The 22769-nt window shown below is 39.3% G+C and overlaps 1 long non-coding RNA gene across 1 annotated transcript; it reads left to right on the forward strand.

Annotated features, from left to right (window-relative positions):
- Positions 1 to 1390: 1390 nt before the first annotated feature.
- LOC146894489 (uncharacterized) lies at positions 1391 to 8468 on the forward strand. Its single transcript, XR_015001509.2, has 2 exons — positions 1391 to 1587; positions 8212 to 8468. It is a non-coding gene; the product is annotated as an uncharacterized LOC146894489 (long non-coding RNA).
- Positions 8469 to 22769: the final 14301 nt, after the last annotated feature.

Below are 22769 nucleotides of genomic sequence, written 5' to 3' on the forward strand. Positions count from 1 at the left end.
ATTGAACTGGGGTTAGACTATAAACATCATGAGCAGTGATGATAGACTTAACTACTTGACCAGAGATCTAGGAGACAGATGAGAAAACTATACACAGTTCTAGGGAAGAAACATGTGTGTAGTTGTGGTGGTTTGAATATAATGTGTTTGAATGCTTGGCTCATAGAAGATGGTACTATTAGGAGGTATGGCCTTGCTGGAGTAGGTGTGATCTTGTTGGAGAAAGTGTGTTACCGTAGAGGTGGGGTTTGAGATCTTAAATGCTCAAGTTAAACTCAGTGTGGCACTCAGTCTCCTGCTGCTGCCTGTGAATCAGGATTTAGAACTCTCAGCTCCTTCTCCAGCACCATGTCTGCCTGCATGCTGCCATGTCCACCATGACAGTAATGTACGAAACCTCTAAAAGCGTAAGCAGCCCCAATGAAATGTTTTCTTTATAAGAGCTGCCGTGGTCATGGTATCTCTTCACAGCCATAGGAACCCTAACCAAGACAGGAGTTATATGAGAGAGTTTGAAGACCTTTTATCACAGTTAATATCCACCAGGGAACATTCTTTCACAGGAGAAGCATTTAACAAGTAAATAGGCAGAATTGCCCAGTTATTTTTTGTCAGGAACCCCTATCTTTGACAAACAAGCACCAGCACAGTTGCTTTATAATGATGAGAAGTTATGGGCCCACCAGCTGATAAGTATTGTTTGCAGCCAAATATCCTACCCGCCAATAATGACGCTAATGCTGATGTATCACCTCCTCTTACAGAGATCGGCCAGCTACTTAGCAAGCATATTGCAGTGTATTCTCTTGAAACTGGATATGACAGCAATTCATTTTGACCGGAATTGACTCATGTAAGAGATAAGGGTTACCTTTGTGCCTCCAAGTCTCAGACAGGATCACCCTCTGGGGATTTACAAAGATGACACCTTCAAGGATAAAGTGTTCCCCAGAGTGTATAAATTCTGTTAACAGTCCTGAATAAAACCTTCCGTGGATTTTTTTTTCGTACTCCTCTGCCAAATTATACTATTAAATAGACAGGATCATCAGCCACAACCCCACAAAGATGTGATGACCAAGATAGAAATCCCTCAGGAATGAGGAAATGATTTATTTATTGTACCAGTTAAACCACTGAGACCTAAAGAAGGACACAAGAGAGAGGTTGAAGGTGTTCTAGAATACTCAATGACCTTCTAGTGTGCAGTAGTTTTCCCCAAGATTAAAACATTCCACCCTGCCGGGAAACTCCTGAAGTAGGCAGGTAAACAACTCAAAATAGCTTCAGGAAGTCCCTAAAACTGACTAGATTCTCTAGGCCCCTTCCTCTCAAGAGTAAACAAGCTAAGCAGCTTGTCACTTTCAGACAAGCCCAGCTCCAGAGAAGATGGAGACCAAGCCAGTTGCCAGCTGCCGGGAAGAAGCAGAAACCAGCTGAGCTGCCTGGAAGAGGTTTAGACCAGCTGAGTCACCTGGAAAGGGTACTCTCCAACCTGCTGAGAAGCCCACACTTTGTGCAATGTGCTCCCGGTTCCTGGTTGGGGTAGGCTTTGGATATAGCTGTCTTGGAGTCATTTCTGCACAGGTAAGTAACCTCAACCTAACTCATTAGTTCACCAAGTTGAACTTTGGTAGGAGCCATTCTTTGCTCCTTCATCTGGAGTAAGCAGTTGTGTGTAGTGCCGCATCTCCCCAAGAAAATTTTTGTCACACAAGACTTTCATACAAGAGGTAGGAGCAAAGACTACACAGCATACTTCACGCCTTCCTCTTGTGTTTTCCAAGAAAGCATGAGGCTAGCCAAAATCCTACAGCTCTTTCTAAGGGCCCCATGGAAGTCCACATATAGTTTTAGTCTGAGCATAACTACATGGGTGCAGTTCTAGTGTCTCAACTGTGGACATAACCGAAGAATTTCTGATTGAGTCTGGAGGCTTCTGTTGCTGCTGAATCACAGGTCTGTAATTCTGTTTACTTCTTCACTCCATTGATTTGCTCCTTGGAGCATTTTCTGCTTAACCTGCTGCACACAAATATAGCACTTCCTGATTTATTCCTGGGAATATAAGGCTATTTCAGGTAGCTTCTTGGGTAGTTATAACATGCAAAGAATGAGTATGAGAACCAGCCAGAAGCTTTAGGACTCCATACCAGAGAGGCTAAAAGCCTAGGGAGGGAGATAAGAGAAAGAAGTGGGGGCAAGGCTAAATATGCTCAAAATACATTATGAGGATTATGAAATTGTCAGAGAATAAATAAAACATTAAAATAATAAGAAAAACTGACCTAGGATGGTGAGGGGTTTAAGAGTGGAGCACATGGAAAGAGATAATGCATTTTGAAAAGCCACTTCAAAAGAAGCAGCAGCATACCATTCTGCTTCAGTGTTTAGATAAAGAGGGAGCTGATGAGCCCCACACAGAGAGAGATCTACAGAGAGATGGTGCCATTACAAATAGCTTCTCAGAACACGATGAGAAGGAGTGTGAGAACCACTACAAACGTTAGGACTCCAAGCTGAGCAGCTAAAAGCCTGGGGAAGGGGAAAAAAAGAGAGAAATGAAGGAGGGGTCAATATGATCAGACTACGTTATATGCTTTAATATATCTCATGGAAGATGCCCAAGTTGCAAGCAAGATCAGCATCAGCTCCTCGGTCCTCCTTGCGAAGAGACCTTGTGCTATATACAAAGGGTCATTAAGGACCTCAGCTGGACCACAGCACAAAGGTAAATATAACCATCCGGTTTCTTCTCATTTTCCATACTTCCAAACCTGAGGTTCTTTCTCAGGAGTACTCCAAGACATAATCTATCTTTAGAACATTTTTCAAGAAGTAAAATGAGCTAGTACCTGACTGTATGGTAGGCCAGGTAGACATATACATAGGAAAAGCTTTACAAATCATAGCACAATTTTATTAGATACTACCTAAGATATTTCACTAAAGACAGAGTATCTTTATGTTACAGAAAAGAATATCTGTATTCTTTTGATAGAAAGACAACTATTAGAGGCATTCAAACTACACCAGTCTATATGAAAATAATGTATATAGAATACTACAATATGGCAAAGATGGCCTCTTCTGTTGTGTATTCCACCTGCCACGTGGGAACCTTCTGTTGCTGTTTGACAGATTTGTATGTTTACATAAGGAATTTTAGTCATTCTCACACATACCCTGTTCCCTCCCTATCTCCTTCTTTCTGCCTGTGGTGCCCTTCTCAACAGTTCCCTTCCCCACTCTCCTGTCTTCTCTTACATGATTCACTGAGTTTAGTTAACATTTCTTGCCTGTGCATGGGCAGGAGGTCATTTCCAGGGATGAGAGCAGCTTAACAGTTGCTACACCGCTGGAAATGATACCCCTTCCCCCAACAACAATTAACCGATAGTAGTCCATCAGGAAGGGTGGCTCTTCACGGACACTCCCCCATACATGATGAAATGTTGATGTGTCCAGTCTCGTGTGAGGTGTATGCAGATAAGCATAGCCACAGTGAGCTGGTGTGTGTGATGCCAATGTTACATGCAGAAGACATCATTTTAATGCCCATATCCCTGTATTTTAGAGCTTCCGTTCTTTCTGCCTCCATTTCTTCTGGGCCTTCACTCGAAGATCGTTTCTTCTCAGCACTTTCGTCAGTTAGGGGTTTCTGCATTAACCACTGCCTGCTGAAGGAAGGAGTTTCTCTGATAAAGGCTGGGCAGCACTAATCTAAAGGTATAAGCAAGAATATTTGGAAGGCAGTTGGACAACATGATCATTCAGTAAAGCGAAAGTAGATTTCTACTTACGGTCATAGGCTCTTGACCAGGTTTATAGAACCAGGAATGAGCTCGTTCCTGCCCAGCAGGCCTCAAATCCAATCGGAAAGTGACTTGTTATTGTTACATAATAGTCAGGCCACTGTTTCACTAGAAGGCATATCTTGCCTGGCAGGTCGTTATTGTAGTTTGCAGGATTCAAAGCTAGATAGAGCTACTTGTTCTCAAGAAGGCTGCATAGCCCTTCAATGCACTTCTTCTGGCCCTTCAGGGAAGGCTAGTCAGTAGACATCATCTCCCGCTTGATCTCCCTGTGTCATGTGACCAAAGTGTGTATTGTCTTCATTCATGGGCACTTAATTGAAATTCTGTTTTGGAATTTAATTATGCTGAGTCCTTCACTTACTTAGTCCCATAGTCATTAGGCTATTTATCTTTAATAGTTATAAAAGAATATTACAATCAGTTTGCACGCTGCACTGCAGAAGAGTTAATGCATTTTGGCATGTTTATTTTCCACTATATGTTATTTATTAATAAACTTGATTAAAGGGCCGGTCTTTACTGTTTTGCCTTTTTACATCCATTCACCATGTACTACTTGCTGATTTGATCAAACCAGACTTGACTGTATAATTCCGTTGTCTTCCTTTCCTCTTTTCTTTCCCTCCTTCTATTCTCTCTCTTTGCTCCTCTCTTTTCTTTCATTCTGTATCCCTTTCCCCTTTCCCTCTCTCGTCTCTCCATTCCTAAACACTCATCTAAAGGCTGAAAGAGCCACAGGTTAGCTCTGACAGTCCATGGAATGTGATCGCACAGGGGGACAATTCTGTGCCTGTATGTGCTCCAGTAAAGAACAAGCTACATGTGGGAAGCGTCAGCCAGTGAAATACTTAAGTCCAGAATTCTCCAGTTTCTCTACTTGTATTTCATTAGCATTTGGGAAGAGTGCCAGTGTTTGGTTAAGCTAAGTCCTGCTGATGCTCTTGTCAAGATAACATAAAAAATGCAATGTCAGCTGTAATTTTATCTTGTCTCTTCTTAATGTCCCCCTGCAGTGCAACAGTGTGCTTATAGCAATAGCCTGTGATATATTGGATATATCTTCACTTCACATGTCCTTTCTACAAAACCTTTTCTCACCTTGTCCTTGGATTCAATGTAGAGTGTACGTAATATTTCTTTCCACCCAAAACTTCAAAGAATATGTATTACTGCTTTAGTAGAGCTTTGATATCTTTCTCCAGAAATGAATGTGTATGTCTCTCCTTCTTTGCCACACACAGTATGCAAACAAAAAGCTCTGCCTGACCTGGTGAACGTAGCCCTTAAGCAATGCCACATGCTTAAGCATATTTCTGTGAAATTTAATATGCTAAAAACCCCTTTAAACATTCATGTATATTTTATTTCTTTCTGTTCCTTGCTGATTACTCAAACATTGCTGTGTATCAACACAGACATTCTTTCTCTCTCTCTCTCTCTCTCTCTCTCTCTCTCTCTCTCTCTCTCTCTCATCGGTCTCCTTTCCTGAGGTATAACACCTGCCAGTAATTTAACATCATCACGTGTGTCACTGGAGACAGCTTCTAGTGCTTTAACGATCAGCTCACATAAGAAAGCAAAGTATTCTCAGGTTTAATTTGCAGGGGAATGAATTCTCATCATTTCACCCTTATTTTCATGGTCTCTGGTTCTCATAAGGATTTTTGCATGGCTTGGGAATGACTAGAAGTATCCTTTCTTTCTCTCTTCCCCTCCTCTTCTCCTTTCAGGAACAGAGACGGGCCTGACACAAGGCATACAGAAGCTAACACTCCAGAATTAACTTGTGGCTCCAGCATAGGTCTCAGGTTGCAGGGACACCCTGTCTATATTAAACTTTAGATAATAATCGTAAATGTCACTTGTATAAATGTTGTTCATTATATAGTATTTATTTTACCTTCATTCATATCATAGATAGCAGCTCAATAAACACTTAAGGCTAAGTACTGGATATATTTGAATGCAAGTTCATAGCAGTTAAGCAATCTGTCAGTATTTACACACATAAAACGAGGCTCCAGGAAGCAGGTAAGTTCATTCTTTGACCCCCAAATGACATTCCCCTGCTTTATGCTAATGACTCTTAGAAATACTGTTTCTTTACATAGTCATAAGTCTAGATGTTTTGAAGACATTTTTAAAAATATTTTTATACTCAAAGATTAGCAAGTTACTAATTTTAAGTTCTAGGCATTCAAATCTATTAGATACCAATTATAGTAGATAAAACACCAGAATATACAGTGACTACAAAAGTGTTCTTTCTCTCATATAAACACTGTGATTTTTTTCATCTTGTTTGGTTTTGTGTGTGTGTGTGTGTGTGTGTGTGTGTGTGTGTGTGTGTGTAAAACATGTTTCCCATGATGTACATGTTGAAGAGAGGACAACCTTTAGAACTTGGTCTTCTCTTTCAATCATTTTAGATCCCAGGAATACAACTCAGGCCATGAGTCTTTGCAGCAAAATCTTTGGCCCACTGAACCGTCTTGCAGGCCTTTGGTCAGTTTGAATGAAACAGTTTGGGGGTTCATATTTTAAATCAACTATTAAATGTCTCCATTCAGAGGCTATTTCCTGAAATGTTTTTGTTAGCCCAGCCTACTTGTAAGTAACAAAGTAGATGGATTCAAGGTTAATTGCTGCCCAAGAAAGGGCCTGTTTTCAAAGTCATAAACCCAGAGCAGGTGCCCTCCTGGAGCCGGTCATGAGTGTTCACTAAGATATTGGATCAGTTTTTATATTCACAACAAAGTAATAAATTAGCAAAGAAAGTCTAATGGTATTGTTAAACAAAACTGACAAATCACTAAATCAAATGATAAATTACTTTTAGAATCATTAGCGTTTTGGTACTAATTGTACACTAGACTAACTTTACCACTGGATCATACAAATTTCACCATTTTTTTCTGAAACAATAAAAAAAAACTTGCGATTTTAAAATTTCTGAATAGACCCCCGTTTTTTGCTAGCTAAAGTTGTATGAGTTTTAGAGATTGTATCACTTACTCTAGAAAACACCAGAATGAATCTCATTGATAGCTGAGCTTTCTTTCCTGGGCCATTACTAAAGGGTAGTAGTTAACCGCAAGAGGAACCCAGCCAAAGTGTAAATTCCCAAGTGCTATGTTGGCCTCTTTCATAAACATGAAATCTATATTCACAGATTTGATCATCCCAGAAGCATCCTGACTGTGTCTTACATAATTTTGTAAACACAGAAAAAAACTTTCAGCTTCACAAACTCTATCCAAAAGCAATCTGTCGCCTTTCCAAGGCTATTCTCTATTTTTCTAACATTTTTTTAATATTTTATACATGAGTACTGTGTTTATATCATCTCCATCCCACCCTCTCCGTTCTCTCATTTACGACTTTCTGTGCCCCCCACTCTCTCTCATATTCATGGCTTCTCTAATAATTAGTGTCACATACTTATACATTTATATATACACATGTGGGTATAAATGGTCTGATGAATCCATTTAGCGTTACTCAGATGAATATGTGTTTAGGGTTAATCCCTTGGATTAGATAAACTACCAGGCACTGGCCCATAGAGAAGCCAGAGTCTCCTTCTCTTATAGCCATTAATTGCCTGTAGCTCCTCTTCTAGGGTTGGGGCTCTGTGACCCCTGCCCCCATCCACATTGGCATGTCACCTGGTGCTGTCATTGTGCTCTCTGTTTTCTAGTTAAGAAGTATAAGCCCTTGACTATTGTGACAGAGACTTATAATGTGAGACAGTTCCAGATCTGCTTCTCTGTAGACTTTAAATTAAGTTTAGGGGGAGGGGGACAATGTAGGGAGAAAGAGAAGCAAGCAGAAGATGTTGAAGACGTACACAAACTAGAATTTATTACATTCGCTTCGTTTTGCTTTCCTCAGGAAAGCCTGTCTTCTACTGCAGAATTTTGTAGAAAATAATGTTCAGTGGTATTGTGGGAACCTCACACTCCCTGCGCTTCTCCAGTTTCTTTTATTTCTGGAAAGCGTGCAGTGCCATAAACTCTGTAGCTACAAAGTTCAAATTCTGATCTGAGCTGAAAATTGCCCCAGGTGTGTTTCACTAGGATCATAAAATTAAATTGGGCCCTGAAAGTCTCAGGAATCAGTGGTTCCCCCACACACACACTCTGCCCCATACAGCATGTTTTCCAAGAAAAAAAAAGTGACTATATAAAAACAATAGGCCAAAATCAACTCAATTATTAAATCACTATGGAAGGCTGTCCCTGGGGTGATGTGTGTGATTGTATACTTGCACACCAGAGATAGGCAGGCTGAAAACCCTTGGGCAGTAGGGTCGCATGAGCCAGGCCTGAATCCATTTCTCTCTTGTGATTTGGAAAAATAATTTTGTCTTTCTTACTTCATCTGTTTTCAGATCTCCAAAGGAGGACTCCACCACAAAACTACTGTGAGACTACATTCAAAGAGCTTCAACGTCATGCAGCCTAAGTTAGAATCCTGGCCAGAGGCTTAATGCCACAAAATCTTAGCATCCTAACTTCTAAAAACAGGAATGCCCCTACTACATCTCTTGTACAAATATTTTGGAAGACTACATGAAATGACAGGTAAAAGCTAGGTCCCGCATTAGTGCATGGTAAGCATTTCTGAGTACACACAGGTTTTGATTTCCTTCTGGGCCCCAGATGTGTCTTTTCTTAGCCGCCACTGAACATTCTGTACATGTTTAATGCCCATCAAATGTTCAACTGTAACAAGTTACAATCTACGGCAAAATCAATCTGAAGTTTGAAATTTCATTCTGAAGAGAAGTAATGTGCCTATTCACAGAATTGTTATTTTGTTAAGTTTCTAGAGACTTTTAAAAAAGTCTTTTAATGGCTTTTAAAAATAGAAAATTAAGGGTAAGAAGAAATAAGTTTTTTAAATTGCAATACTGTTTGGCCAATAGCTTAATTGTATTTCTGGCTAACTCTTATATCTCTTTTTTTTAATTGATTTTTATTGAACTCTACATTTTTTCTCTCCTTCCCTCCCTGCCTCTCCCCTCCCCTTCAACCCTCTTCCAAGGTCCTCAAGGATGTCTTGTTGACTGTGTCCTTTGTTTCACAGAAGCTTCTCAGTTTCAGAAGGTCCCATTTATTAATTGTTTCTCTTGGTGTCTGTGCTACTGGGATTATATTTAGGAAGTATCTCCTGTGCCAATGCGCCCAAGTGTACTTCCCAATTTCTCTTCTATACGGTTCAATGTAGCTCATTTTATGTTGAGGCCTTTGATTCACTTGGCCTTGAGTTTTGTGCATGGTGATAGATATGGACCTATTTTCATTCTTCTACATGTTGATATTCAGTTATGCCAACACCATTTGTTGAATATGCTTTCTTTTTTCCATTTGATATTTTTTGCTTCTTTGTCAAAAATCAGGTGTTTGAAAGTGTGTGGATTAATATCCGGGTCTTTGATTTGATTCCATTGGTCCTCCTGTCTGTTCTTATGCCAATACCAGGATGTTTTCAGTACTGTATCTCTGTAGTAGAGTTTGAAGTCAGGGATTGTGATGCCTCCAGAAATTCCTTTATTGTACAGGATTGTTTTGGCTATCCTTCATTTTTTGCTTTTCCTTATGAAGTTGAGTACCATTCTCTCGAGGTCTGTGAAGAATTTTGCTAGTATTTTGATGGGCATTGCATTGAATCTGTAGATTGCTTTTGGTAAGACTGCCATTTTTACTATGTTAATTCAACCTACCCAAGAGCATAGAAGATCTTTCCACTTTCTAGTGTCTTCTTCAAATTCATTCTTCAGAGATTTAAAGTTCTTGTCATACAAGTCTTCCACTTGTTTGGTTAGAGTTACTCCGAGACATTTTATGCTATTTGTGGCTATTGTGAAGACTGATGTTCTTCGGATTTCTTTCTCAGCCCATTTATTATCTGTGTACAGGAGGACTACTGATTTTTTTAGTTAATATTGTGTCTTGCTACATTACTGAAAGTGTTTATGAGTTGTAAAAGTTCCTTGGTAGAATTTTTGGGGTTGCAAATGTAAACTATCATATCACCAGCAAATAGTGAGAGTTTAAATTCTACTTTTCCGATCTGTATCCCCTTGATCTCCTTTTAGTGTCTTATTGCTCTAGCTAGGACCTCAAGAACTATATTGAATAGATATGGAGAGAGTGGACAACCTTGTCTTGTTCCTGATTTCAGTGGAATTGTTGGGAGTTTCTCTCCATTTAGTTTGATGTTGGCTGTTGGTTTGCTGTATATTGCCTGTATTATGTTTGGATATGTTCCTTGTATCCCTCCTCTCTCCAAGACCTTTATCAGGAAGGGATGTTGTATTTTTGTCAAAAGCTTTTTCAGCATCTAATGAGATGATCATGTGGTTTTATTTTTCAGTTTGTTTATATTGTGGATTACATTGACAGATTTTCATATGTTGAGTCATCCCTGCATCTCTGGGATGAAACCAACTTGTTCATGGTGGATGATGGTTCTGATGTGTTCTTGGATTCAATATGCCAGTATTTTACTTAGTATATTTACATCAATGTTTATGAGTGAGATTAGTCTGTAATTCTCTTTCTTAGTAAAGTCTTTCTGTGGTTTGGGTACCAGGGTAATTGTAGCCTCATAAAAAGAGTTTGGCAATGTTCCTTCTGTTTCTATTGTGTGGAATAATTTGAGGAGAATTGATATTAGTTCTTCTTTGAAAATCTTGTAGAATTCTGAGCTGAAACCATTTTGTCCAGGGCTTTTTGTGGTTGGGAGACTTTTGATTACTGCTTCTATTTCTTCAGCAGTTGTAGATCTGTTTAATTTGCTTATCTGGTCTTGCTTAATTTTGGTGATATTTATCCAGAAAGTTATTCATTTCCTTAAGTTTTCCAATTTTGTGGAGTACAGGTTTTCAAAATATGGCCCAATGATTCTCTGTATTTCCTCCATGTCTGTTATTATGTCCCCTTTTCATTTCTGATTTTGTTAATTTGGATATTCTCTCTCTGCCTTTAGGTTAGTTTGGATAAAGGTTTCTCTATTTTGTTGATTTTCTCGAAGAACCAACTCTTTGTCTCATTGGTTCTTTGTATTGTTTTCTTTGCTTCTATTTTGTTGATTTCAGCTCTCAATTTCATTATTTCCTGTCATCTAGTTCTCTTAGGTGAGTTTGCTTCTTTTTGTTCTAAAGTTTTCAAATGTTCTGTTAATTCACTAGCATGGGATTTTTCCAGCTTCTTTATGTAGGCATTTAGTGCTATGAACTTTCCTCTTAACACTGCTTTCATTGTGTTCCATAAATTTGGGTATGTTGTATGGTTATTTTCATTGAATTTTAGAAAGTCTTTAATTGCTCCCTTTATTTCTTCCTTGACCCATTGATGACTCAGGTGTTCATTGTTTAATTTCCATGTGTTTGTGGGCTTTCTGGAATTAGTATTGCTGTTGAATTCTAGTTTTAAGCCATGGTGATCTGATAAGATACATGGGGTTATTCCAATTATTTTTGTATCTATTGATGTTTGTTTTGTTACTGAATATGTGATCAGTTTTTGAGAAGGTTCCATGAGGTGCTAAGAAGAAGGCATAGTCTTTGATGTTTGAATGGAATATTCTATAGATGTCTATTAAGTCCATTTGGCCATAACATGTTAGTTCCCTTATTTCTCTGTTAATTTTTTGTCTGACTGACCTGTCCAGTAGTGAGAGTGAAGTGTTGAGGTCTTCCACTGTTAGTGTGTAGGGTTTAGTGTATTATTTAAGCTTTAGAAGTGTTTCTTTTACATATGAGGGTGCCCTTGTATTTGGGGCATAGATGTTCAGTATTGAGATTTCCTCTTGATAGACTTTTACGGTGATTAATATGAAATTTCCTTCATTGTCTCTTTTTATTGATTTGACTTTGAAGTCTATACCAGCTTGTTTCTTAGGTCCATTTGATTGGAAAATTTTTTTCCCAGCCCTTTACTCTGAGGCGATGTCTGTCTTTGAGGCTGAGTTGTGTTTCTTTTATGCAGCAGAAGGATGGATTCTGTTTTTGTACCCAATCCGTTAGCCTGTGTCTTTTTATAGGTGAGTTGAGTCCATTTATATTAAGGGATATTAATGACCAGTGATTGCTGTATCTGTTAATTTAGTTTTCATTATTGGTGATGTTAATTTGTGTGTTTTTTTTCTTCTTTCAGATTTGCTGCTGTGAGATCATCAATTGTCTGTGTTTTTGCTGATGTAGCCACTTCCTTGGGTTGGAGTTTTCCTGCTAGTACTTTGTGTAGGGTTGGGTTTGTGACTAGGAATTAATTAAATCTGATTTTGCCATGGAATATCTTGTATTTTCCTTCCATGGTAATTGAAAGTTTTGTTGGATATTGTAGTCTGGGCTGGCATCTGTGGTCTCTTAATATCTGCATAACACTTGATCATGACCTTCTGGCTTGCATTGTTTCCACTGAGAAGTCAGGTGTAATTCTGTTAGGTGCCTTTATATGTTACTTGGTCTTTTTCCTTTGTAGCTCTTAATATTCTTTCTTTATTCTGTATGCTTAGTGTTTTGATTATTATGTGGTGAGGGGACTTTTTTTTTGATCCAGTCTATTTGGTGTTCTGTAAGCGTCTTGTATCTTCATAGACATATCTTTCTTTAGATTGGGAAAGTTTTCTTCTTTGATTTTGTTAAATATATTTTCTGTGCTTTTGAGTTGAACTTCTCCTTTTTCTATACCTATTATTCTTAGATTTGGTCTTTTCATGGTGTCCCATATTTTCTGGATATTTGGGATTAAGTTTTCATTAGATTTAATGTTTTCTTTGACTGGTGAATCTATTTCCTCTATTGCATCTTCAGCACTTGAGATTCTCTCTTCTATCTCTTGTATTCTGCTGTTTATGTTTGCATTTGTGGTTCTTGATCATTTTCTCATGAATTCTGTTTCTATAATTCCCTCAGCTTGTATTTTCTTTGTTGTCTCTATTTCAGCTTTTAAGTCTTGAATAGTTTCTTTCATATGTTTGATTGCTTTTTCTTACTTTTCTTTAAGGTATTTGCTGATGTCTTCCAATTTTTTCTTTGTCTTTTCCTCCATTTCTTTGAGGGAATTTTCATTTCCTCTTGAAGAGTCTCAAACATTCTCCTGAAGTTATTTTTAAGTCATTTTCTTCTGCTTCATCTATATTTGGTTGTTCAAGTCTTGCTGTTGTAGGATCTCTAGATTTTTTTTTTAAAACTGGTGTCGTGTTGCTCTTTGTGGTGTTGCATATGTTCTTACTGTGTCTACTCATCTTTTCCTCTAATTGGTGTGGTTGGAGCTGTCTGTGATTCTGGTGATTAATTTTATAGGTGCCAGTGGGTCCAAGGCTCAGAGGACTGTTCCTCGTGGTACAGTCAGTGCCATGGTTCTAGTTACCTCATTGGTCACTCTGTGTTCCTGGAGTTCGCTCAGTATTCCCCAGGGTTTGCTCTGCTCCTGTGGAGTTTGCTGTCTCAGGTCTGCTCTGGTCTAGGTTGCTGGCTCAGACCTGTTTCTGTAAATGTTCCTGATCTGGATCTGCTCCTGTGGAGGTTCCTGGTTTGGGGTTGGTCCTGCAAAGATCTCTGGCTCTGATCTTCTCCCTCAGAGGTCCCAGACTCAGGTGCACCTGGACCTGCAGAGGATCTGGTCAGGCCTGCTCCCTCAAAGGTCCCAGACTCATGTCCAGACCCACCAGGGTCCTGGCTTTGGTCTACTCCCTCGAAGGTCCTAGATTCATGGGTGGACCCGCAATGATCTTTGACTCTGGCTACTGGCTCAGCAGTTGCTCCCCTGTACCTGCTGCTGTGGAGTTTGCTGCCTCGGGTCTGCTCTGGCTTAGGTTGCTGGCTCACTCCTGCCTCCGCAAATATCCCTGGTCTGGATCCACTCCCTCTCCTGTGGAGTTCACCGTCCAAGGCCTGCTCCAGCCCAGGTCTCTGGCTCACTAACTCTTATATCTTAAATTAAGCCATTTCTATTAATCTGTGTATCACCATGTGGCTGTGTCTTACCAGCAATTTTCCAGTGTACCTCAGAAATAAGATTTTTATTTATAGAATTAGTTACTATGAAGATTTAACAAGCTAAGTTCTATTTTTTCTTCATTTCAAAGAAAAAAATTTTGCAAAACTGATCATATTTGCTAATATTGTAAGATAAATCAATTCAGACAGCTGAAAAAAAATTTAATCCATTCTCTAAAAATTACTATTTTCTATTCAATCACCAAAGAACAAGTAAATACAAACATATTTTATATTATTTATGAAAAACAAGTTTATTCAAAATAATGACTTTCTACACTTATGCTCTTATCAGATTATATATATACATACATGTGTATGTAAAATAAATGTGATAGCAATAACAACAGAGACAGAAGGAGGCCTTAGGGTTATTTTGTCCATGGTACTTTTGCTACCATAAAGCAATAAATACGGTGTTATTTGTAAGTTAATTTGGGTTAGCAATAAATATGGTGTTATTTGTAAGTCGATTTGGGTTAGTTGTAAATGTAAAAAGCACTTAAAATATTTAAAAATCTGTAAGTAAGACACGGACCTGTAGAAGACTGAGGCAGGAGGACTGAGAGTTATGGGTCAGCTTAGGTTGTGTAGCAAAAAACTAAGACAGATTAAAAATTAATAGATGAAGAATAGATCAAGATAACACCAATCAACGAAAGCAGCAGTGACTGAACTGATTTTAGATAAAGAAACTTTCAAAGCAGAGAAAGTTGTCAGGGATATTAAAAGGTTATCAGAGGATCTCATGTTACAGTAAAAGGGCCATTTTTCCAGAAGATGAAACAATATTTAATAGGTATGTGCATCAAAGCAGGACACCAAACTATGTGCGACGATATAGTAGCGGTAGTAGTAATGACTGTAGAGGTACGTACAGCTGCTAGAAAAAAAATCAAACCAATATATTATAGCTTAAGACTTCAACACTTCCCTATCTGAAGTGGTCACAACCAGAAAATCAGTAAGTGCCTGGTTGCATCCACCAGCACCCTCAGTCCACAGGAAATAATGAGCATCCATAGACTGTACCACCCAGCAACAGAAAGCACAGGCTTCTCCTCCTCATATTGAACATTAACCAAGAAAGGTCACATTTGGAGCCATAAAACACACCTTAACAAATATCTAGGTTTAGAAGTCCAAGCATCCTCAGACCTGCAATGGAATTAAACTAACAAAGATAGAAAAATATCAAAGTCTGGTTGAATAACACATTTAGCAATGTGTATGACCAAGTGTCCTTGCAGTGTCGTTGAGCATCCTTTGGGTTTATGCCCAAGAGCAGTATAGTTGGTTCTTTCTTGTAGTAGGTTAATTCCCAGTTTTCTGAGATTTCCACTGTGAAAATTGATTTCCAAAGTGACGGCACAAGCTTACACTCCCTCCAGAAAAGGAAGAATTTCCCCTTGTTCCACATCTTCTCCAGCATGAGCTCTTCCTTGTGTTTTTTATCTTAGCCATCTTGACAGGTGTAAGATGGAATCTCAGAGTTATTTTTATTTGCATTTCCCTGAAGGCTAAGGATGTTAAACATCTTCTTAAGTCTTTCTTGGCCATTTGAGAGTCTTCTGTTGAGAATTCTCTATTTAGATCTGTATCAAATTTTTAGTTGGATTATTTAGTTTCTTGATATCTAGCTTCTTGAGTTCTTTATGTATTTGGACTTGCTCAACTGTGTTCATAGCAGCTTTATTTGTTATAGCCAGAACCTGGAAGCAATCTAAATGTCCCTCAACCAAAGAATGGATAAAGAAAATGTAGTACATTTAAACAGTAGGTTATTACTGTTTAAAAACAAGAACAGCTGTTAAAAAACAAGGACACCAGGAAATTGGAAGACAAATGGACAGAACTAGAAAAAAAAGTCATCCTGAGTGAAGTAGCCCAGACCAAGAAAGACAAACATGGCATGTACTCACTTATAAGTGGGCATTAACTGTAAAATAAATAACAACTGTACTACCGTCCACAGACCCGGAGAGACTAGGTAACAAAGAGGGGTCATAGATGGATGCCTGCATCTCCCTGGGAAGGATGAATAGAGAGGATTTGTGAGTGGACTGAGGGCAGGTTAGGATGGGAACATGAACAATCAGGTTTGGGGTTGTGGGGAAATAGTACTAGAAATAGGGTGCTTTTGGGGATCAAATAAAGCCTAGTACAAGAGAATTTCCCAGGAATCTACAGGGATGACCCCAGCTAAGACTCCTAGAAATAGTAGATTTGTAGTCTGAACTGATTGTCTCCTAAGACAAGACTGAGGACTAGCCCAATTGTCATCAGAGAGGTCTGATCCAGAAACTGATAGAAACAGATGCAGAGACTAACAGCCAAACATTAGGCAGAAGTCTGGGAATCCTGCAGAAGAAAGGGAGGATGGATTGTAAGAGACAGAAAGGTCAAGGACACCACAAGCACAAGAAAACTCACAGAATCAACCAACCTGGGCTCACTGGGGCTCACAGAGAATTAACCAAGAGCCAGGGGGCCTGGATGGGACTGACCTAGGCACTCTGCTTATATGTAACAGTTGTGTTGCTTGGTCCTCTTGTGAGACTCCTAACAGTGGGAACAGGAGTGGACTGCAACTCTTTTACTGACTTTTGGGACCCTACTCCTGTTACTGGGTTGCCTTGTCCAGCCTTAACACATGGGGAGGTGTTTGGTCTTACAGCAACTTGACATACATACTTGATATACATGGATGACCTGCCCTTTCCTGAACAGAAATGGAGGAGTGGATTGAGGGGTGGGAATGGAGGGGTGGAAGTGGGGGGACTGGGAGGAGAGGAAGGAAGGGAAACTATAAATAAATAAATAAATAAATAAATAGATGGATAAATAAATAAATTTATTTTAAAACAACAAAAGAAATGTGCATGAGTCAAGGAATAAGTCTCAATAGAAATTCCAAGTTATCTTTAATTAATTAAAAATGGAAAACAATATGAAAGTTTTTGAAATGCAATAAAAACAAAGCTCAGGAAGTTAACTGAACTCATTGCATGCCATACAGACATTTAAAAGAGGAAGGATCTAAAGTCAGTAATATATTTTTACCTAATGAAACTATAGGTCAAACAAATCAATCAGAAGACAAGAAATAAGAATTTATAAAAAAATCAATGAAATTGAAAACAGAAAATCAGTAGAGAAAAAATCAATAATCAGCATCAAGAGCGAACCCTAATATAAACTACAGACTGTGCTCTTGCTCCTCAATAACAGCCAATGCACCCTTGGTGAAGAATGCTGGTAATGGGGGGATGCTGTCAATGTGGGAGTAGGAACATTTCTATGTTCTTGCCTTTTTTTTACTGTGAACCAAAGTTGCTCTTCAATATATATAAATATATACTTTGAAAAAGCTTTAAATCAGAAAACTGTAAAATATTTAATATATTCTGAACCAAGATAGAGAAAATGATGGGAAGGAAGCAATTAAGGGAGAATAATCCCCATCACCCCATCCCCATCCCACTAAAATTGAGTGTGTAACCAACCAACAGTGTTCCTGATAGGGTGGACTTACCACATTAATCGTGGTGAGACATAAAAAGATTAAGTAGAGATTAAGTAGGTTTTCTTTAAGCCGCAGAATTTATCAAAGCTTCTCATATACATGCTTAATAATGTACAGTGTCACTTGAGCAGACTTTCCAAAACACGCTTGACTATGAAACTCTATATTCTCCTAGAGGATCTTAAGGGACTGGTATTGCATATGACATGCTTTCTAAAATATGCTGTAAAGTGAAACATTGCTTTTGGAATGTCTTCATCTAACTTCTCAACTTCCTTTTATTTTGTGCACTGTTTTTTAAAATAATAGGCACTTTTGCAAATTACCAGTATCATTTTCTCTTCCTTTTCTATAGCAAATATGCAAAAGGTTGATTTTTAGTTGTTTTTTGCCTATATAGTATGTGCATGTAAGGTATATGCAAACACCCCAGCAAGGCATCAATGATTTATTTCTCTAATATGGGATTCCCTCTGCATGCTATGAATATGTTTTATTACCATTGGTAAATAAAGAAGCTGCTTTGGGCCTATAGCAGCACAGAATAGTGCAAGGTGGGAATTTAAAGCAGAGATAGAGAAGAAAAGAAGGCAGAGCCAGAGAGACACCGTGTAGCTGCCAAAAGAGACAGATGCCCCGGACTGGTAAACCATGAGTCTTGTGTTAAAATACAAAATAATAGAAATGGATTAGTTTAAGATAGAAGAGTTAGTTAATAAGAATCCTGAGCTAATAGGCCAACTAGTGTTTCAATTAATAGAGTTTGTAAGTGATCATTTTGGGTCTGGGTGTCTGGGAAATGAATGAGCAGCCTCTGCCTACACTTTTCCCTGCCTTATTGCTTTGAGACAGCATCTCTCATTGAACAAGAAACTTAAAATTTTGGCAAGACTTTGTGGCCAGTGAGCTCTTCTTTCTGTGTCCCCTATGCTGTGGTAACTGTCAGGGCCAGCCAAGCGTGGCTTTTCAAGTGAGTTCTGGGAGTTCAGAATCAGGTCTTCATGCTTGCCAAGAAAGTGCTTTCACCCTGCGATCATCCCCTTATCCCTTCATTTGTAATTCAAAGAAAAGAAGGGTTCGCACAGCCCTGAAATAGAGGAATCATGTTGGAAGGACGCATTCCCACGCACCTTTGTGGAGAACTGTAACACAAACATGTAGCCTGAACAAATCTACAGCCAGTCGAAACACCTAGGAAAAGGGGCAGGAACCCCAAGTGGTTTGTGGGAAAGAGAAGTGTCACAGATTGGGATTACCCCTGAAGAATGGGCAAGAAAATGACTCATGCAGCGGAGAATGAATGATTAGTTAATTAATTTTCTTTCTGGCTCATAAAGCAATCTAAATTGTGATGGAAAACACATTTCTTCTGCTTTTTTCTGTTCCTTGTTGAGCAATCAAGTTGTTTTTGTAGGATTAAGCCTTTGACCAACATGAAAGCTAAGCAGGATACGTCATATGTCCCATGAAAATGGATGCAACACTGTTTATGGTCACGAAAATAAAAAAGTGCCATCAGATTCAGTGACTAGAAATATGGGCTTCGGCTCCTCAACTTGATGCTGGCTCTTGCATTTCCAAGCTATATATATTCTAATAAGCACTTTAATATCCCTGAGTACCAAGTTGTTCATTTATGTAGCAAGCATAAAAATGCAAGTCACTGGGGGGGATGGTGGTTTCTTGAAGTTTCTGATATTATGACAAATGTCTACTATAGTCTTTAATGCCCAAATCTTTAGCTCCATCCTGCAAAGTTATCTCCTACTAAGAGATTAGATATGAGTATTACCATGGTATCCATGACAAATATAATCTGATTTGGCTTGGGAAACAATCCATATTTGGTTCAAATTCTAATTCTCCTATCTCAGTGAATTTAAAAAAAAACAAAACAAGGAAAGATAAGGAGAGGACATGACTGCTCCTAGGTGTGGTGGAGGAGACGGTTTATTATAGACATGTGGGAGAGCATACAGAGCAAGAGACATAGATATCTGGGGGAGTCCAGAGTAGACACGATCTTAAGTCATGTGAGGAGAAGAGAACAGGAAGGGAGAGAGGAGAGAGGAGGATGAGGTGTATCAGCCAGGAGGCCCAAAAGAGAGTAGATGAAAATGACCAGATAACCAAAATGGCTGGGTTATATAGGGAAAGGCAGCCCAGTTCCTGAACTGGAGAATTTGGGGGAAGGGCAAGTATATGCCAGCCAGGAGGAACCCTGTAAAAGGTAGGGACTGAGGGATTCTGGGAGAACCTGGTGGCCAGGTCCACTTTAATGTGGTAAATAGATAACTCAGTCTTTGGCCCAAGTTTGAAATCTAACGCTCATCAACCCACATAATTATTTTTGAGCTTGCCTTTGCATCTAAAATGAGCATAATGAAGACTGTAAGGAACACTTGCTGTTCTTGCAGAAGATTCAAACTCAGTTCCCAGCACTCACATTGGGCAACTCACAACCATTGGTAACTCCAGCTCCAGGGGAATCCAATGCTCCTGGCTTCTGTGAACACTGGCATTCGTGTGCACATAACCACAGACACACACACACAGATACATAGTTAAGTTTTTGTGAAGAATCACAGTAATGCCTATTGCGTCACAGGAGATTGAGTGAGATGTATATAAAGCTTACCTGGCATATGGTAGGCATCCAGCAGATTTCAGTCCCCTGTTCACATTTCCTAGAAAGTCAATGTCTACATTTTTACTCTAGAGTCCACAATATTGTCCTGAATTATTTCTCTAGCTTGAGTTACTAGCATCTCTCCTCTTGGACTCCTTCTTCCTTTCTCCTGTCTCTAGCTCTTTCTTCCTCTGCACCCTAAAATCTCTTATACTGGGATTATGTTCATTGTGCAAATATCCTCTTGTGAGATTACAGCCAAAAGAATAGGAATAAAGTCCCATGTCTTGTCTTGATCTGTCTTATATCAAAGCTTATAAACGTCTCAATCCCAAGACACTCTGCTGTCACTTAGACAGCTGAGAGCGGCCTCTGTGCCCCACAATTATTCCCTTGCTCTACAGAACTGAGAGCATGGGAAAAGCTTGAGTGTAGCTCAGAAAAAAACAAGAATACATACCTGAGATGCAGGCAGGAAGGTCCAGGAGAAGCTTTGTAGGTTGGGTTTGGTACCTAATATGATGCATGTTGTATAGCAGACATCAAAATTCCATTCCTTGGGGGTGACCAAGTAATACTCCATTGTGTATGTAAACTACATTTATTTGTGAAAAATGCAGCTAAGAATACTGGCATAGGGGCACCTGTTAGAATCATTGTTTTCAGCTTGTTGGAAGTATATACTTCAGAATAGAATTGCTGAGTCAAACGTAATTTGGGTTTATGTTTTTGAGAAAACACCAAAAATACTGTTTTCCAACCCCACCATTCATGAATGAGGACGGAAAAGTTTTACAAGGTAGTTCAGAAGTTTTCTGTATGTATGGCCAAGAGAAAAGACAAAGGAAATGTCTCAGGTTCTCAAATGTGCAATGTAACAGAGGACTTGGTGGTCAGCTGTGTGGCACTGTCTGTAAGTGACTGGTTTGGAATAAAGTTGCAGGCCATTGACTGGATTTGAAGAGAGCAGAAATAGGATAGTGAGCTGGGACTAGAGAGCCACATGATTGCAGGAAGGACCAAGAATTGGTGAGGGGCGGAGCAGCTGAGAAGTTAATGAATTCAGCTCTAGACCCAATGAGATACAGGTGTTCACAAATGGGAGAGTCTATTAGGTACTCAACAATGAGCTGGGGCAGAGATAAGGAACTCATTAACACTTGCCCAACTAGTACTATATGCAAGAATATGATATGACTATGACCACACAAAGTTCCAAGAATACTTGGATGACAGGGTAAACCCTTGAGTCTTTCTAGGGTATGGGGGGAAAAGGAAATAAATCTAGAAAGATCTTTGATGTGGACATCAGGAAGAAGATGAGCCAGTGACTTTCAAGGAGAAAGCCCTGGCCTGGGTCTGCCACACTGACTCTTACTAGTATTCTCAATTCTTTTGCTCTATTGTTGTTCACACTCGTTTGACACACCCTTTCTCTGAATGAATTCAGCCCACTTTCCAGAATCCCCAAAGAGAAACCCTACCTTGGGAAGGTAATGATAAATCCATGACTGTGTACCCTGAGCATGACTTCAACACAGTCTTGGCTTTGATTATTCTTTAAAACCTATTTAAGGCATTTTACTTACCATCCATCCTCCAATACTCAGATGCTTCCTTCAATTCTCTGCAGAATTTACTGATCCCCAAACTAACCAGAGAGATGTTTCCTGAGTCCCTAACCTCAATCCGTATTTAGTGCTCTTTTTACAATATGTCAGGCAAGCTTTCTGCCTTATCCACAATTCTTTCCTGCTCCCCTTTTATAATAGAAATCAGTATTATTGTTCTATATTATTGGCCCCAGTGTCTTCAGCTTCTGTATCACCCCCCCCCTCCAATGCCTTCCCTTTGGTATTTATATGAACTTACTTGGCCCACCTAGATTTCTTCTCTAGTTTCTGCCTTCTCTTTCAATTCAGCCATACCTCTAGAGCAATGCACATTCACTGTGTATCTTCCTTCTCATTTGTAAACGTCTAGTCCATCCATGTCCCTCCAGCGGATCTGTAGAGGGTCACCTGTACACGCACACATGCGCACACAACGCACACAAATGCACAGCTCCTGCTGGTAAATACAATACAAATTTTCCAGTCTCATCCTTCTGGGTCACTTGTTTAGAAACATTTTCCTCTGACCTTGTTCGTTAACTGAATATTAGCATCTCTCTTATTTCTCACCCTTAGCAGATCTCGCCTCCTGCTTTGGTAAGAGACGCCATCTCCCTCTGACAGGGGCTGTCTTGCTTTCCTTTCTATCCTCTGCTAATCTATAAAGAGAAGTCTTCAATCCACTCCTTTCCTCTTTCCACTTAGTCTCTGGCAGCTAGGCTTCTTGCAGTCTAAGACCCCACCCACTATTTCTCTTCTCCAAAACCTGTTACATTGACTTTAAAAATGAACCCACTTGGTGCTGTTAATTTTTCTCTGAACTCATTATCTTCCTCCCCTTCCTAGTTTTTCACCTCCATTAATTTACCAGTTATTCTCAGTGGCGACTATAGGTTGTTATATTAGACAAAGTCATATATCTACTAAAATATTCTGATTTCTCTACTTGGCGGCACGATTTTTTGAGTAGGTGTATCTGGACTCACTCTGCAGGCCATCCGTTTGCACCGTGTGTCTAGGGTATTTGGAGAGCAGCGGAAGTGACTGCTGTGTGCATCTTGGTATTTATAAGAACTACAACTCTCAGCTCATCAAGTGCCTGATGCAATTGTCCCGCATGTGAAGAAGCATTGCATGAAGTGTCTTTGATAGTTAAGTTTCTTCAATACTA

The sequence above is a fragment of the Myodes glareolus genome, chromosome 4 (genome assembly GCF_982192425.1).
Source record: "Myodes glareolus chromosome 4, mMyoGla1.1, whole genome shotgun sequence".
Lineage (NCBI taxonomy): Eukaryota > Metazoa > Chordata > Mammalia > Rodentia > Cricetidae > Myodes > Myodes glareolus.